The sequence below is a fragment of the Culex pipiens genome, chromosome 1 (genome assembly GCF_016801865.2).
Source record: "Culex pipiens pallens isolate TS chromosome 1, TS_CPP_V2, whole genome shotgun sequence".
Lineage (NCBI taxonomy): Eukaryota > Metazoa > Arthropoda > Insecta > Diptera > Culicidae > Culex > Culex pipiens.
The window spans coordinates 42,560,259-42,576,689 of NC_068937.1; positions in this window are offsets into that span (position 1 = coordinate 42,560,259).

A 16,431-nucleotide genomic window follows, 5' to 3' on the forward strand; every position below is an offset into this window, starting at 1 on the left:
CACAAAACGTTTATGTTGATCATGAAGTTTTTTGAGGTTTAAGGCTTCCCCGGGTTCTTTTTTTGTTCAGGGGGAAGGTTGTTTAATTTCATGCAGGTGTAACTCGAAAGCCAAACATTTGATTGGACTACGGCGTGCCACGAGCCAACATCTGTACCCGGGATTGTGGTGGTAGCTTATGTTGGGCTATGCTGGGCGAAGTAAACACAAGTCGGAGCATTTTGGAGGATCAAAAAGAACTTGGATATAGGATATTTTGTGGTGGTTGTTGTTGTTTAGGTTGAGCCTGCTGAGCATACATAGAGCATTGCAGAGGATTGAACTTGAAGTTGATGGTATTGCTTATGGCATTCTAGCGAGTACGATTAGGAAACACAGACGTAAATTCCGGAAGTTACACTCTGAAGAATTAGTTGAGGCCATTTGACTTACTTTTTTAGAAGTATGCAGATTAACTATTCTATTTTAGATTAATCACAGCTTTTTTATCTAATAACAAATAAAACAATAAGGTAATTTAAAGATTACGAGTAAAATCAATGATTCTAAAGTATCCATTAAAACCAGATAAACAGCATGGAAATCATTTGTTCAGGTTCAAACACACGTTTAATCCAGTTCAAAGCATTGTTATGTGACCATTTTTTAAGTGAAAAAAATCAAGCCCTTTCAACAACTCTTAGGTAAGCAGTTCTCTACTAAATCGATCTTTTTGTATAAAAATTCAAAAATCTGTATCTTTCGAAGAAATTTTTTGATCGATTTTGTGTCTTGAGCAAAGTTGTACGTATGGATATGGACTACACTAAAAAATATGAGACATGGTAAAAAAAATTGGTGATTTTTTATTAAACTTTTTGTCATTATAACTTAATTTGCAAAAAAAAGCAATATTTTTATTTTTTTAGTTTTTTGATATGTTTTAGGGGATATCAAAAGCCAACTTTTCAGAAATTTCCAGGTTGTGCAAAAAATCTTTGACCGAGTTATGAATTTTTGAACAAAACGAAGTTGACTTTATAGCTGTCGGCCACCATTGCTAGTGTCTTCCTTTTATCTACAGGACTTCGCCGCCCTGGGCTCCTAAAGTATGGCACGGAGCAACGGCACCGAATACCCATGTTACATAAAGAATTTTAGAGCGCCCGCCGTGGGATTCGAACCGGCGACCCCTGGATTGTGAATCCAGTGCGCGGTCCGATTGATCCACAAAGCCGGGACAAATTTTTTTTTTGAATTTTTGAATCGATAATGATATTTTTTTAAAAACCGAAACATTAGTCGCAAAAAATTTTCAACCTAATTTTTCGATGTAAAATCAAATTTGCAATCCAAAAATTCTTTACTGAATTCGCTTCGCTTACTGAAATTTTCATAAAGTGCACCATTTTCATTTTTTGGTATTTTTTTTTTTAAATTAGTCGCAGTTTTTCTGTTTTTTTAATTAGTGCACATGTTTGCCTACATTTGAAAAAAAAAAACATCTTTGAAAAGCTGAGAAAATTTAAAACAGGAAAATTTATGTTTTCTAAGCATCACCCAATTAACTCACCATTTTCTAACGTCGATATCTCAGCAACTAATGGTCCGATTTACAATTTTTGTGATTTTTTTCAAGAACATTATTTTCAAAATTTTCAAATCAAGTCTAACATTTCAAAAGGGCCAAACATTCAATATTACGACCTTTTGAAATGTTAGTCTCGATTTAAAGTTTATGAGAATATTGTTTTCGAAATGATCGATGATTTCACGAATGTTTCAAATTTTAAAACTTTGTCTGTTACAGTTCAGACTCAATTCAATTCAATTAGTTTTTATTAGTAAATAATCAATTCACAATTTCGTAATTCTTATAACCTAATAGAGTTTTGGAGTTCCTTTCAACTATGATTTGAACTATAATTCATTTTGATGTAATTGGATATTCTAACAATGGATTTGGCAAGAGAAGGAAAAATTAAAAAAAAAAACCTTCTAGATTTACTAAGGAAAATGATAGAAATAGAAAAGCTTAAAACTAAATCACAGTATGTTTTGTCCATTGACGTCGAAAAACTTCGCTGCACAAGGCAGCTTATCCGTTGTAGATGTACTTCATCATCAGCTCACTGAGAGCTTGGAATTGTTCTGCCTTGTTCCGGCAGGCACGGAAGCGCGTGAGCATCTCTCCAGCAAGAGCGAAAAACTCGGGAAGCGTGAAGAGGTCATCTCCGGTGATGTCTGCTTGTCCCGGTGAAGTACCACTCCCAGAAGCGGCTACTCTAGCGTACGAACCTCCCCAACCGGGAGGGAACGCTGGGTTGGTCGATGGAACCGCTCCGCCGCCAGCTGCTGCAGCGTTCGAGCTCGATGTCTTTGGAGGTTGGCGGGACGCTGGCGCTTTCTTCTTCTTGTCCTGCTCCTCGAGGTACTTTTTCCGCGCGGCACAGCCACGGAAATTCGCCGTGTGGTTTCCACCACAGTTCGCGCACTTGACGCGCGCTTTGTGCTGCTGGGCGTTTTCCCCCAGCTGGTCTTTCCGCGGAAGATTGCACCTTTCGGTGAAGTGGGTCTCACCGCACTTTACGCACCGGGGTGGAAGATTGCAATTTCTGGAACCGTGTCCGAATTTCTGACAGCGGTGGCATTGAGCTGCGTCGGCCGGATTCTTCGTATAGAATCGCCACGTCACAAAGAAGCCGTCCAGTGCTTTGATACGCCGTAGGTCCTGGATTTTGACGGACCCGCGATCGAAGTACAGGAGGTACAAGGTGTACGTACCTGTCACCGTAGTCGATTTTGAGAGCACCTTTATCTCTCGAGGCTTTACCTTGACGCCCGTCAGGTGTTCTTCCAGGTCGGAGATCGGGCGGTCCGGATATCCCTGAAGGACGATCTTCACTGGGACCTTCTCTGCAGGATCAAATGTGAAGAATTTGAAGTTTCGCAACTTCAACTTCTTCACCACCAAGTCGAAATGCAGCTTCTTGTGGGTAATCACTTGCACAGAAGTTTTGCTGATTTTGAGACAATATTGGAGTCCCTCAAGCAACTCGTCAACATCGTCAGCCAACGTATCCAAAACAAAAATTGGAGGTGGACGTCGTTCCTTCGGAGAGTTACACTTTTTCTGCTTTCCTTGCTTGCGCGCAAGTTCATCATCATCATCGTCGTCGCCAGTACTGCTGCTGTCACTGGCGGTGTTGTTTTCTTCTCCACTCAGCATCTCAAACTCGTTGCTGGTGGGAACGTTGGAAGTGGTTGTTGTCGTAGTGCTGGTGGACTGCTGCTGCTGCTGCTGCTGGCCGGAAGTGCTTCCGGATGCCCGGGTCGATTGTCTCGTCCGTACTGGGGACTCACGTGGACGGTATGACACGTGTAAAAACGATGGATCGGTGACGTCACTGGGCACGTTCCCGTGCGCGATGGCGGTCGATGCGGCGTTGGTGTGTTTACCTTTCTGCACTCTGCCGGTAGATGAACTTCGCGGGTTTTTCGAGGCCGCACTCGAACTGCCACGGCCACGGCCGGCCCTTGGCATGCTGGAGCAGCAAACTCGCGGGTAAACACGGTTAATTACGGCGAAAAAATCGAAAAGTTTGAGGAGCTCCGAACAGTTGACTGTTGCTGGCTGGTGTTGCCAGTCCCGATGTCGAGTTCAGACTCCATTAGTCTAAGTCCCAGAAAAACTCCACCAAGGAAAATTGAATTTTCGGATAATCAAATCAAGAATAAAAAATTGTGTAGCCTTATTTTGGGTAGTTCGGCTCAAGTTTGATCCCAAAAATAGATTGAGAATAAAAAAAATTAAGCTGGCGGTGATTTAATGTAATCAACCACTCGGATTTGACTAGAATGAGGTCACAAACATTGAATTTGGTGTTAAACGTGAGAAAATATTTGTATTTTGCCCAAATTTCGATTATCGGTTGTTCCTCAGAAACCTTTGAATAATCAAGACTTTGGATAACCAAATTTGGATGATACATCACAGTTTCAGTTATTTTCTAAAATATTTTTTGATTTGATATTTTTTTAAACATATGAGAAAATATTTTCTTGTCAATGTTCATTGACGATTGTTAAACATCAAAATATCATAGAAATTCTTATTTTCAGGCAAATGAAATATTACACACGGTGTGTTTCCTGGACAACCTTCAGGAGAAAAAATAGTCATCGCTACTTTCGAATGTGTCTTATAGGAAATTTTCTCAGCTTTTGCTAAGAGCGAAATGTTTCATCGAGAAATTTCTGAGATATCTTTAGTTTAAGTTTTTTGGTTTTAAAAACCTACATCATTTATTGGAAACTTTTTAATAACAGTTTAGGAAATTTACTCATAAAAATGTGCAAAATTATACAATAATCAACTTTGTAAAAGGTTGTAAATTGCCAAATATTTTTTAAAAATAATTTTTTATTGAGTTTCTGAATATGCGGGATGTAAATCAGAAACCCGTATTTAAATAAATGTTTACAAGAATAAGTACATTATAACAAAATTTTTGTGTACAAATATGAGCCGTCTGCTCTGATTTAACTTGAATTTAGCTGATATATTCAAAAATTTTGCAGGTTTGAGATTGTTAAGGGTCATTAGATTCTTTTGAATAAATATCATGTTTCCATAACCAAACATTAACCAGTTTCATGGATACCAAAACATGTTATTTACTTGAAATTGATCTACAAATTACTGTGTAGAGTTTCAGGAGGTATTTTTATTTATTTTTTTTTTTTTGTATGGAATGATCAAGTAATCAGCAATGTTGTAGAAGTTTTTTAAATTTTTTGATGAAATTAATATTTTATTTTTGTTTTAACAAAAAAAATGAATATGAAGGTGTTTTCAACATTCTCAGTTGAAACACAAAATTTTAATGATACTTTCAACAGTAAAAAAAAAAATAAAAAAATGTATTTATTTACTTTATATCTATGAAAATATGACTTTTGAAGTATGTAACAGTAATTGTTTGTAGTACATTTCCGATGTTTTTTCATGTTTGTATCTATGTTCCTGATTAATGGTTTTAACCATCCTAGTGATATTTCCTTAAGCAATAACAATCTTACACCTGCAAAAAAATTGGTAATATCAGCTAAATCAGAGCAGACACGTGATATATGTTCACAAAAATTTTGTAATTATCTATTGATTGTAGTAAAATTTTCATTTAAAAACGGTTTTATAATTCTAATTACTGAAAAAATTCCACAGGTTCAAAACTCAGTTAAAATATAAATTTAAAAATGTTTAGCGATTTGCAATGTTCTACAAATGTGTTTCTTGTCTTATTTTGCCCATTTTGATGAGTAAAAGACACATAAAAATATCATTTGACTAGTTTTCTAAAATGTTTTTAATTTTTTTTTTTTCAATAAATGATGAAGGATTTTTAAACAAAAAACTTAAAATAAAGAAATCTCAGAAATTTTTCGATGAAACATTTCGTTCCTAGAAGCATTGGAAAGCTTAGAAAATTTTCTTTTAGACACATTTGAAAGTAGTGATGATTATTTTTTCCTTTTTGTAAATTATGTGTTTTGATATTCTTAGAAGAAATATTTTGGTATAAAATCCTATTGATTCTTAAATGCTTGATCTTCTTTGAATGAGATTGTTTGTACAAACAATTCCAATTATTTAAATACATTTTAAAAATTACAAAAATATTAAATACCTAACTTTTCACTGTTTTTTTTTCAGGCCAAGGAAGAAAAACCCAAAATTTCATGAATCTATTGCAATAAAAAACTAAACTCTAATCTCCCATCCATCAACCTCACCCTTTCCGCCTAAGCCACTGCTCACTCTCACCCGTCACGTACCCTCCATAACTCCTCTCTCCCCGCACAGGCAGGATCAGCCGAAGAAGAGATCCAAATCTTTGTCCTAGAAACCCACATTCACAAAGGATCAAGATCATAAAGGATCCCTTCGCATATAGCCACCCCTCACCGCAAAAACATCACGAGAATCGTCAAAAAATATTTGTGTGTAAAAAAATGCGCATAAAATTATTCCCAATTTTTCCCGAAACCCCTTTTTTCTGGTTCCTCTTCCACTCTAAGCGTGGCTCTCTCGGAATCCTTTCGGCACCTTAACCTATAAATGATAAAAGCAAAAAAAAAAGTGTCTATTCATCGGCGCGATCATTGTCTTTCCAGGATATCTGGGACGAATCCGGGCGAGTCCTGCATTCAAATCTTCACGGGGACAAGGTGTGTTTTTTGCGGTCGTTCGGGCGCAGAGCATCACAAATCAAGGATAATGGGACCAAAACAACAATATCGGTGGCGCAGGATCTGGATTCTGGACCTATGTGGTAAAGGATTGTTTGCATTTCAAATTGAGTTTTGTATTATTTTTTTTTCCGAAGCAGATTCAGATCAGTTTCCAGCTGGAAGGGATTTGAATGCTGGCTGGACGTTTTCGGAGGAGGAGAAAGTTTGCTTGACTTTAGTTGATCCTGAAGGTGGGAGAAGACGATTTCCATATCAAGTTGCAGATGATTGTGTTTATACAATTCTAAGAATATTCAGTTTTTCTGAAATGCTTTAAAATTTCCGAAAATATACATTGTTGAGCAACTCTCCCAGACAATAGCCTAAATTTTGTCTTTTTTATTTTTTTATTCGCCCAAATCATTCTCGAAGCCTTCCTTATGCCCAAACAAGCCGTTTTGCCGTTTTTGGATTTGGTTTGAATTATTTTAGATCCGGAATAAAAAGAAGACAGGAGCAATTCTCTACCAAAACCGGAAATGGACATAGGAAAGAGCACATAGCTCTATCTCCAAACGGGAAGTTTCTAGAGCCATTTTTGTAACTAAGGTTGAGGTGTTAATGAAAAAAATTAGCTTTTGAATTTATCAACTCAGGCTTATGTCGTAGCGAGATGGTGTCTTCTAGGACATTTGAAGAACTTATCAAAACACACATTTATCTTTCAAGAGAGCGAAAATCAGACCTTCTAAACGAAAGTTATAGCCAAAATACGACAAAAAGACGCCATTTTGAAATGTGAATAACTTGAAAAGGTGGTGGAGTTTGACCTCGCTAGAAGCATCTGAAAATACACATTCTAGAGTACATTTGCTGAAAATATCTCGGAGGTATTTTTTGTTTAACTCATGAAATCTCAATATGAAAATGAGCATTTTCAAATCGTTTTTTGTCCATAACTTTTGATAGAATTGACCAAAATTCAGTTTTCAAGAATAAAAATGTTCATTTTGACAAGCTCTACAATTGTCTAGAAGGGTCAAAAAATGTACAAAATGATCCCGTGGTTGTAAAAGAAGATACAAGTTTTAGCTGAAATATTTCAGGAATAAATTTAATTATTTTGCTGAATCCTCAAATATTTGATTGACTATTTCTGAAAATGTTTTTTTAAGCCCAGAAAATTTACTATAAAACTGTCTATGAGACATTGAAGATTGTACCTCTGGTTACTGAGATACAGCGGTTGAAAAATAAAGGCTCACCCAAACAACCCACCATATTCTGATAACGATATCTCAGCAACTAATGGTTCGATTTTCAATATTAAAACATGAAACATTTGTAAAATTTTCCGATCTTTTCAAAAACAAAATTTTAAAAATATTTCAATCAAAACTAATATTTTGAATAGGTCAAACAATTAATACAACGCCTTTTTAAAAAGTTATTCTTGATTAATTTTTTTTTCGAAAAGTTCAAAATAAATTGAAAAATTATGATTTATCCACTTTTGTTACAAACATTACTTTTAAAGTGTTTCAATAACTCCGTTTTCGGAAGTTTAACACAACTTATTTCGTCGCCGTCGTGCGTGCATTTTGGGCCAAATTGAGTTAAGAACGCCATTTTGTGCAGCTCACAATGCCTCACCTTTTGACCTTCACAGATCCCCAAAGTTTGATTTCATTCCCTGCCAAAATGGATGTAAGTGCGACAACTGGCCAAAGTGATTTCAAGTCAGAACGCGTTTGTCGCACGTATAAGTTAGACTATCCTAAACATTTGTAATTATAACTCGGGACTCCTGCAACCAACTTCAACCACACTGCGGGACAATGCATATAATGGTCAGCCAAACAAAACGTGTTTGTTATTGTTTACATTGCGTGCTCAAGTTTTTGTTTATTCAAGGTCAAACATTAAAACGCGTTTTTCTCGGAGCGTCGAAATGGCGGGTGCGACAAGATAGCACGAAAGTGTCGATTTGACATTTCTTAACGACCTAGTTTTCAATAAGATAAAATCAAACTGTTAAAGGGTACACAGCAACAAAAAAATTATTGTATGGTTGGAACAATCTGATTGTAAAATATAGTCTAACAATTTTGTGAATAATTTTGTAGACAGTAATTTTCAAGACACTAAAATGTGTGCAAAAAAGATCTTGGTGTAAAAGCTCTGGTTGATGTACACCGTTTAAAAACTTAATTTCAGATTTAATACATTCCTGGTCTGTCTTTACCTTGTCAAACCTTGTTCATTATTTTGTCCTGCATTTTCAATTAAATGTGGTATGACTCCAATCAAATATAGGGGGAGAAGGAATAATATGCATCCCCTAAGGAAAAACTGTGATTTCTCAACCATTACATTACTGTGGAAGAATTTTGTTCGATGTTCTAACCCAACTATTATTCTTCGTCATCCATGTGAAAAAAGTCTTAAAACGTCAACATTGTTCGAAAATATCAAATTTCTATAAACATTTCTGATTCATTTCAAACAACCATGCCGGGCAATATGCACCGCAACATTGGGGCGAAATGCACTACAATAACGGGGCAAAATGCACCACAACATGGGGCAAAAGCAGTTTTCACTAGTCACTAGTTCACTAGTTTTGCCCCGACTACGCTTTTTGTAGAAAATTTAATTCGCGATTAAAATCTCCATAATTCCGACAGATGGCGCAAATCATCGAAGAATGACGATTCAAATTTTTGCTGTTCGGTTACATAGGAATGCAAACTTAAAATTGAATTAACAGCTCTTAGAACAACTTTTGAGAAAAAATTCAAGTAGTAGGAGTGTAAACTTTTTGCCCTCTATAAATTAACGCAATCAAAAAAAATTGGAAAAAAAATTATTTTGAAAAAATAATATTGTTTAAAATGATAGAGCATCCAAAGTATCAGCTCGAATTTTTGCTCAAAAGTTGTTTTGAACGCTGGAATTTAACAAAACAGAATTCGCATACATAACCTCAAAGGGCGGAAATTTCAATTCGCGATCAAAAGCTCAAAAATTCCGACAGATGGCGCAAAGCATCGAAGAATGACGATTCAGATTTTCGCTGTTCGGTTACATAGGAATGCAAACTTAAAATTGAATTTACAGCTCATAGAGCAACTTTTGAGAAAAAATTCAAGTAGTACGATTGTTAACTCTTTGCCCTCTATAAATTAACGCAATAAAAAAAATATTTGAAATAAAATAATTTTGAAAAAATAATATTGTTTAAAATGATAGAGCATCAAAAGTTAACAAAGTATCAGCTCGAATTTTTGCTCAAAAGTTGTTTTGAACGCTGGAATTTAACAAAACAGAATTCGCATACATAACCTCAAAGGGCGGAAATTTCAATCGACATTCTTCGTTCTGTTCTGCTACTCAACACTAGGTGTCGCATGTCGTTTGGCTCTTGAACGGCAATCGACATTCTTCGCTCTGTTCTGCTACTCAACACTAGGTGTCGCATGTCGTTTGGCTCTTGAATGGCAATTAAAAATGCATTTTTTGATGTTTTTGGACTTATCTATCTACAGAATAATGAAGATTATGGCAAAAATTATCTACCTCAAAATTTTCAATATCAAGAAATGCTTTTTATATTGTACAAAAATCATAATGAAAGTTTATTGAAAATTAGATGAAAACACAACATTTTAATGTTTTGCAAATAACTTAAGCTGATTTTATACTAATAAGCTCACATTTTTTCAACATGGCTTATGCCGATGTCTGCCTGTGTGGATCAATCGGACCGCGCACTGGACTCACAATCCAGAGGTCGCCGGTTCGAATCCCGAGGCGGACGCAAAAATGCTAAGTGTAAATATAGGTATTCGGTGCCCTCTCCCCGTGCCCATACCTTCACACTTAGCAGACCCGGGAGGCGGAGTATTGTCGCGAAAAGAACGATACACGCCTGTGGATCCGTTGACGAAACCGCAAGGTTTAAGAGGGCCACATTATAAGGTGTTACGTCAATTCCGTTTTTTTATGCCGATGCAAATATTTAAAAAAGTTTTTGTCCCTCGGCCCTGGCCGAGGTCAAGGGGGGGGGGTGGCAAAAAAATAAAAAAAATAAATAACAAGCCATAGTTTTCACATTTAAATGAAAAAAGTGTTTTAAAATGCATTTTACACTAGTTCAGTTGTTTTGCAATCATTAGTTTTCAAAAAAAATAAGATCTGACAAAAACAAAAGTTGTATCGAAAAAAAAGATTTTGCATCGAAAATTTTCGAACGCAGAAGAATGCATTTTAATTTGATTTCAGCTGGTTGCACTTGAATTTTCATTGAAATTTTGAAGTTTATTGTAAAAATATTTTTTTTGCCCCCTGATCTTTCGGGCCAATTTTGAAGGGGGGGGGGGGGATGACAAAAACTTTTAAAAATATTTGTACCAGCCTTAGCAATAATAAGCTACCAAATACCCAGAAAAAGAGGGTGTTCATTTTGCCCCGGGGGTGCATATTACCCCCTCTCCCCCTATAATAAATATATCATCAAATATATCACATCCTTTTTCATTTAAAATTTCAATCTCTCAATATCATATTTCGATGCTTTATATTTATTATTCGAATTTGTTAAACTATGTACTGAAGGACAAAATACAAGAATTTTGAAATTATCTAAAACTATGCATCATTAAATCTTTTTTAATACTATAATTTCATAAAAATCAACATAATAAAATCCAAACTTAAAAGTTTATTAATACCTGGTGAGAAAGCTAGATAAGGATTTTACATTTAAAGCGACCTTCGGCGCTCCTTTTTCCACCGGTTAGTTTTGTCACTTGGCATGAACTTTCTGAAAAAGGATTGAACAGCGAACAAAAAGGCTGCAAAAAGACCAATCTTCCTCTGTGACCATATGGAGTCTGTTTTTCTCTGCACAAACGATGAAATTGGCACTTTCACGCAGATTTACTGTGACCAAAAATTTTCGAAAAAAAAATGCTCGAACAAAAGGTTTTGCCAATATGGCCGGATTTTGATTTCACCCGGACCGGATTTAGATCTCTTCTCGAACCCTTTCGTTGCACTAGAACATTTGTCGAAAAAAAATAAAAAAGCTGAAAAGTGACACCTTTTGGTTTCCAGTCTTGGCGCAGCAGATGAGTAATGATCGTCACCGATCTGTCATCGAGTGTTTTTGTTCTCCAAAAATGACAGAGAAGAAGATATTTGTGCACTGTCACTTTGGCTGCTGTTGCTGCTGCTGGTTTTCACCCGTTCAAGAGTCACGTGCTGAGTTTCGAGTGCAGGATTAGGAATTTCTGGAATCTCACTTTCCGGGCTTGGAATGTGATGCCCGGGGTGTTTTCCGAACATATGGTGAAGGGTTGCGCTTTTGGTATACTTTTTTTTCTGAAAGAAATTTGAGGCAGACAAACTGTCTCGAATAGCTGAGATTTTTCTATTCTTTTATCAAAGATCAAGAACATTTTATTTCTTGTATTTAAAATGTTTGTCTTCATATTTCTTAAATGGTTTTCATTTTAAATACTTAACCGCACCAATGCCAAAAAATCAATAACCCTAATTCCTATCTCATTACCAATTTCCAAAAGACCAAAAGACTACCCGACTTAAACGGTTCCGGAAAATAACAATATTCAAAACTTACTTATCTTCTGTTGCTTATTTTGCTGCTCATCCCGCAAACACGCAAATGTGCCCCAAAAAAAATACATCGCAAAAACATAAAATTCTACCCTGTTAGAACGCATTCGTGCGGAATTTTTATTCACTCTCATTAAGTTTCACGAGCTGGTTTGCTGGCTTCCTCTGCGTTTTTTTTTTTTTTTTTTTGCTGATGCAGTTTATGCAAAACCACGCGACCCGGGGTTTAAACCTGCTGGAAGAAGAAAATAAAGTTGTTGTGTTTTCGCCTCCGAAAATCGCATTCCGTGTTAGCGCGTTCGCGTAAATGTTATCTAATTTTTCACTCATTTTTTCGGCAGGGGAGCGGAGGGGAAGAAGTTTTCGAAAAAGGCAAGCCGACGTGCGAAAAAGTCCTAAATATTCTCGCCTTTTTTCGGGTTCCCGGCAGAGTTTGGGACGATTAAGCCTTTTTAACTAGGGAAAGGTCACGAAATTTCTGAAAAATAAAACATTACGAACAGCATTCCAATTACAATTACAAATATTGAATTCTGGCAACACTGTCTGAAGAATTGAACACTTAAGTAAAAGTCATTTTTTTCGAATGGCTTCTGAATGTGTCTAATTTAAATTTGTTACCAAATTCATTCTTAATGAATCCTAAACAAAATAATGAAAATTCTACGATTTGGCAACCCTTGCTAAATTCATTTTCATAGAATGTCTCAATATCTGTATTGTTGAAGAACAACTAAGTCATACACCCAAACGGCAGTCGCATGATTGTGATGCATGGCGGCATGAAAGTAAATCAGAATCTGCATGAAAACTGTCCTCATGCATTTTTTGCGATATAGGGGTATGACATTTTTGCCCGTTACCGACAATTATCGACATTACCGACGGCTTTTTGGGTGTATTTCACAAAAAAAACCCTTAACAGAACGAGAATCGAACCACCAATTTCTTGATTATTGATCCGACACGCTACCACCACGCCATGGACGCTTGATGAAATGTGAGTGAAAGAGCACCAACAAATCCTTCTCTTTGGAGTGTTGCTCGGGGACGGGCCAGCATTATATGTGTTGGTGAGAACTGCAGATCGCTGACATGTTTACACGCGGGCAAAAATGATATACGGGCTTGCTACAAAAAATGTTATAAAATGTGACATATTCTGCAGCAAATCCACTGTTGCAGATTTTGAGATATATTTTTCCTATGGGTGTACGTTTCCCCTAATTGTGAAAAAGGTCTCAACAACCCTAAGGTGAACCTCTTTTTTGGAAGCAAATTTTCGTTTGACACCACGATCTCCTTAAGAAGTGAGACCAGAAAAAAAATGTGCCAAATTTCCCGAACCACTTTCGGGGTTGCATCGCGCGCGCACAATCTTAACGATTATTACGCGGGGTAACACTTTAGTCGGAGCGATTATTTTTCATTAGTAGCGCAGAGAGAGGTGATCTTCAGCGGCGGTTAGTGTTTTATTTAATGACTTCAGAATCAATTTTCGGGCCCCGCAAATTGACCCAGTAGGGGCCATTAAGTTTGCGGTGTTGGTCACCCGAATTGCTCTCAATATAAGTCAAATGATGCCGCCGCTTTTGGCCGTGTGATAAGATATATGCCGGTCGTTACTGGCCACGCAGTTTTAGCAAAGCATTTATCGGAAAATCGTAAAATAAAAAAATTGGTTTGCAAACGGTCACTTAAAAAAAGATGAGAAACTTTGAAGAAAATTGAAACCGCAGAGCCGCAGCTTGGATTGGCGAGTTGACACGTGCGTCACACGCGTTGGTCGTGGAATTATGCGTAAAGAAACATGCTGAGCCAGACGCCATGTGCAGCACACTTTATGACCTATGGCTGCCACCACAAGATTAACGTGGACATCGGTAACTTCGAACTTAAACAACAGTGGCGTACTGCAAAAGCCAATAGGGCCATGTTGCGTCCTCCAAAATCGTCTACTTTGTCTAAAAATTTTTTTTAAAAAAAATCATGCTGCTAACGCCTGAATGTATGCATAAAAAGCTATGAAACATATTCCCGCAAGAAGTCGACAGCCAAGGGTTTTATTCAATTCCGAACTGGAACTGTTGAGGTAATTTGAAGTTCAACCCTTTTTTTGCATTCACCGAAATTGTTTGTTAAAGTAGCTACCGAAATACTTCATCAAATTCAATGATTTTCTATTTTGATCTAAAGACCATAAAACGGAACGAATGACATTGACCCGAATAAACTCGGTCAAGTCAGTTCCGAGAACATCGAGTGTCAAATAAAATGCTTACGTCCATCCACACACATGTTTAGAATTCGATTCTTAATCCATCAAGGGAAAAATCCGGGAATTTTACAGACAAAACGAGAAAATATTATAAGTTTAGTTAAAATTTGACATTTTTATTTGACTTCGAGTGATAGACTTTTGCTAGTATTTTTATCTTAAGCAAACAAATTTGTATTTATAATTTTTTTAAAAGATTCACAGCTAGTCAAATTTGCGTACCAACAGTTGAAACCAAATATCTAAAATATTCACTATCTTGTTGAGTTCAATAAACATAATTAACAATCGAGTGAATCAATACTTTTTATTTGTAAAATATATGCCAATATCAATTAATCAATAATGTTCTTAAGCTAGGATACTAGAATAAGAAACGCCTTCTTTCCTTTAGCTATACACGAGCTGAACCAGCGTTTATGGCTGAAAGGCTCGTTAATAATGACAACTAACTAACTCTCTAACTATCCCCCATCTATTAACTATTCCGAAGGTTATTTTGTAACTTTTTTCCTTCAGTAGATTCACTCGATTATTTCAGCACCCGCAAACACTGTTCCCAACTTTGAATTAATAATGTTGATAGGTAGTCTACATCTCAGCTTAAGATAGTAACTTCACACAAGTGATGCTTAATCAACGAAACAAATGAAATTAAATAATGTTATAATATCATACATTTTTACTGTATAATAACAATTGATGGAATTGAATAAAATCGTTTTTCTGTTTATATTATCTTTGAAATATATAGAGAAAATTGTTTTATTTAAATAAATAACTATAAATTGATTTTTGCGAAAAAAAAACATTATTGTAAACATGGTTCATCTAAATTTATCATAATTCAGTATTTTTTCTACCTTTAAAATGACTGAAATATTTAGGTTTCAAGATGTTTTGAAATAGTTGTTTAGTATATTTTAAAAAGGAAAATACATATAAAAAATGCCGAGCATTTGGATTTAATATTTTTTTTAAATCATTAGTTACACTTTTCAAACATTCAAGTTTAATATATTTTGAAAGTTCGAATTCTAAATAATAAGGAAATTTTCTAATATTTAGAAACGAAAGCAAAGGTACGCAGCTAACGACAATTGTTCTGTCACCGGTGACCATAGAATATTTCAGATTCGGCCTATTTACCAAAAGGTACCCCAATGTTTTGCCTTAAAAACGTGTAACTATAATTTCCCTAAATCCACTAGAATCTCGAGAACCAGGCAAATGCTCTAAAAAATAAAATGCGTACGCACAACGCGCAATAGGATTTTCGCTTATTTTATGTGTAAAAAATATTTTTTATTTAGTTTTCAATTGAGGGTTGTTTTGTACCCCAAACAAAAATAAAATTATGATAAATTCACTTTCTTAAACTATGAAGTACTTATATATTTTAAGTCTTATTTTTTTATTTTTTTTAAAGGCATAAAAACCTCACTATTTTTGAAAAAGTTTTTTTGGACAGAAATACTAATTTTCTATGATTTTTAATAAACTTTCAGAAATGAAAGTTATGCGATGTGTTTTATTTTTCTTCACACAAAATTGTTTGAAATTTTTAGTGAGTACCTTTGCCCCGCAAATTTATTTTTGGGGAAACAGATGGATAAAATAAGTGGAAGAGAAAATTTAAAAAAATAATTGCCCAGTTGTTAATATAAATTTCAAATTTTCAAAAATAACATGCGATAGATTGGAAAAAAATCTACCTACAATCCTAACAGCAATACATACAATTTTGCCGAAAATACAGAATCGATAAAAAAAAAACATTTTTTAAGGTATCGTTAGCAAGTTTGAGAATTGAGAATTTGACCATATCTCAATTCCCAGATCCAATAAAACCCCTGCTGACTGAAACGATTTTTTGAATAAATTCAAAATTGTATTTAGATTTGTATGAAACAATAGAACAATAAAGCAAAATGGCTCTAAGATCAAAGCAAAAGTATTAACCAAATTCCAGTCAATTAAATAAAATAAAATGCTATTTTTTAGAAGCTTAGAATTTCTTGAATTTGCATGATTTTTTTTAAATAAGGAGGCACAAGTACTGAAGAATTTTTGAATAAATTTAATTTAAAAAAAAAACATCTGTATTTTGGTTTTGTATTTTGAATATTGACTATTTAAAAAAAATATATAGCCTCAACGTCCTTATGTCATTTTCTGCTTTCCAGTTATAATTTTCATAATTCGCATAAATAAAACGAAGACTTTTTGATTTTGAATTTGAAAAAAAAATCTGAACAGAGACGAAAATCTCTAAATTTGATTGAAATTAGGCTATTGGA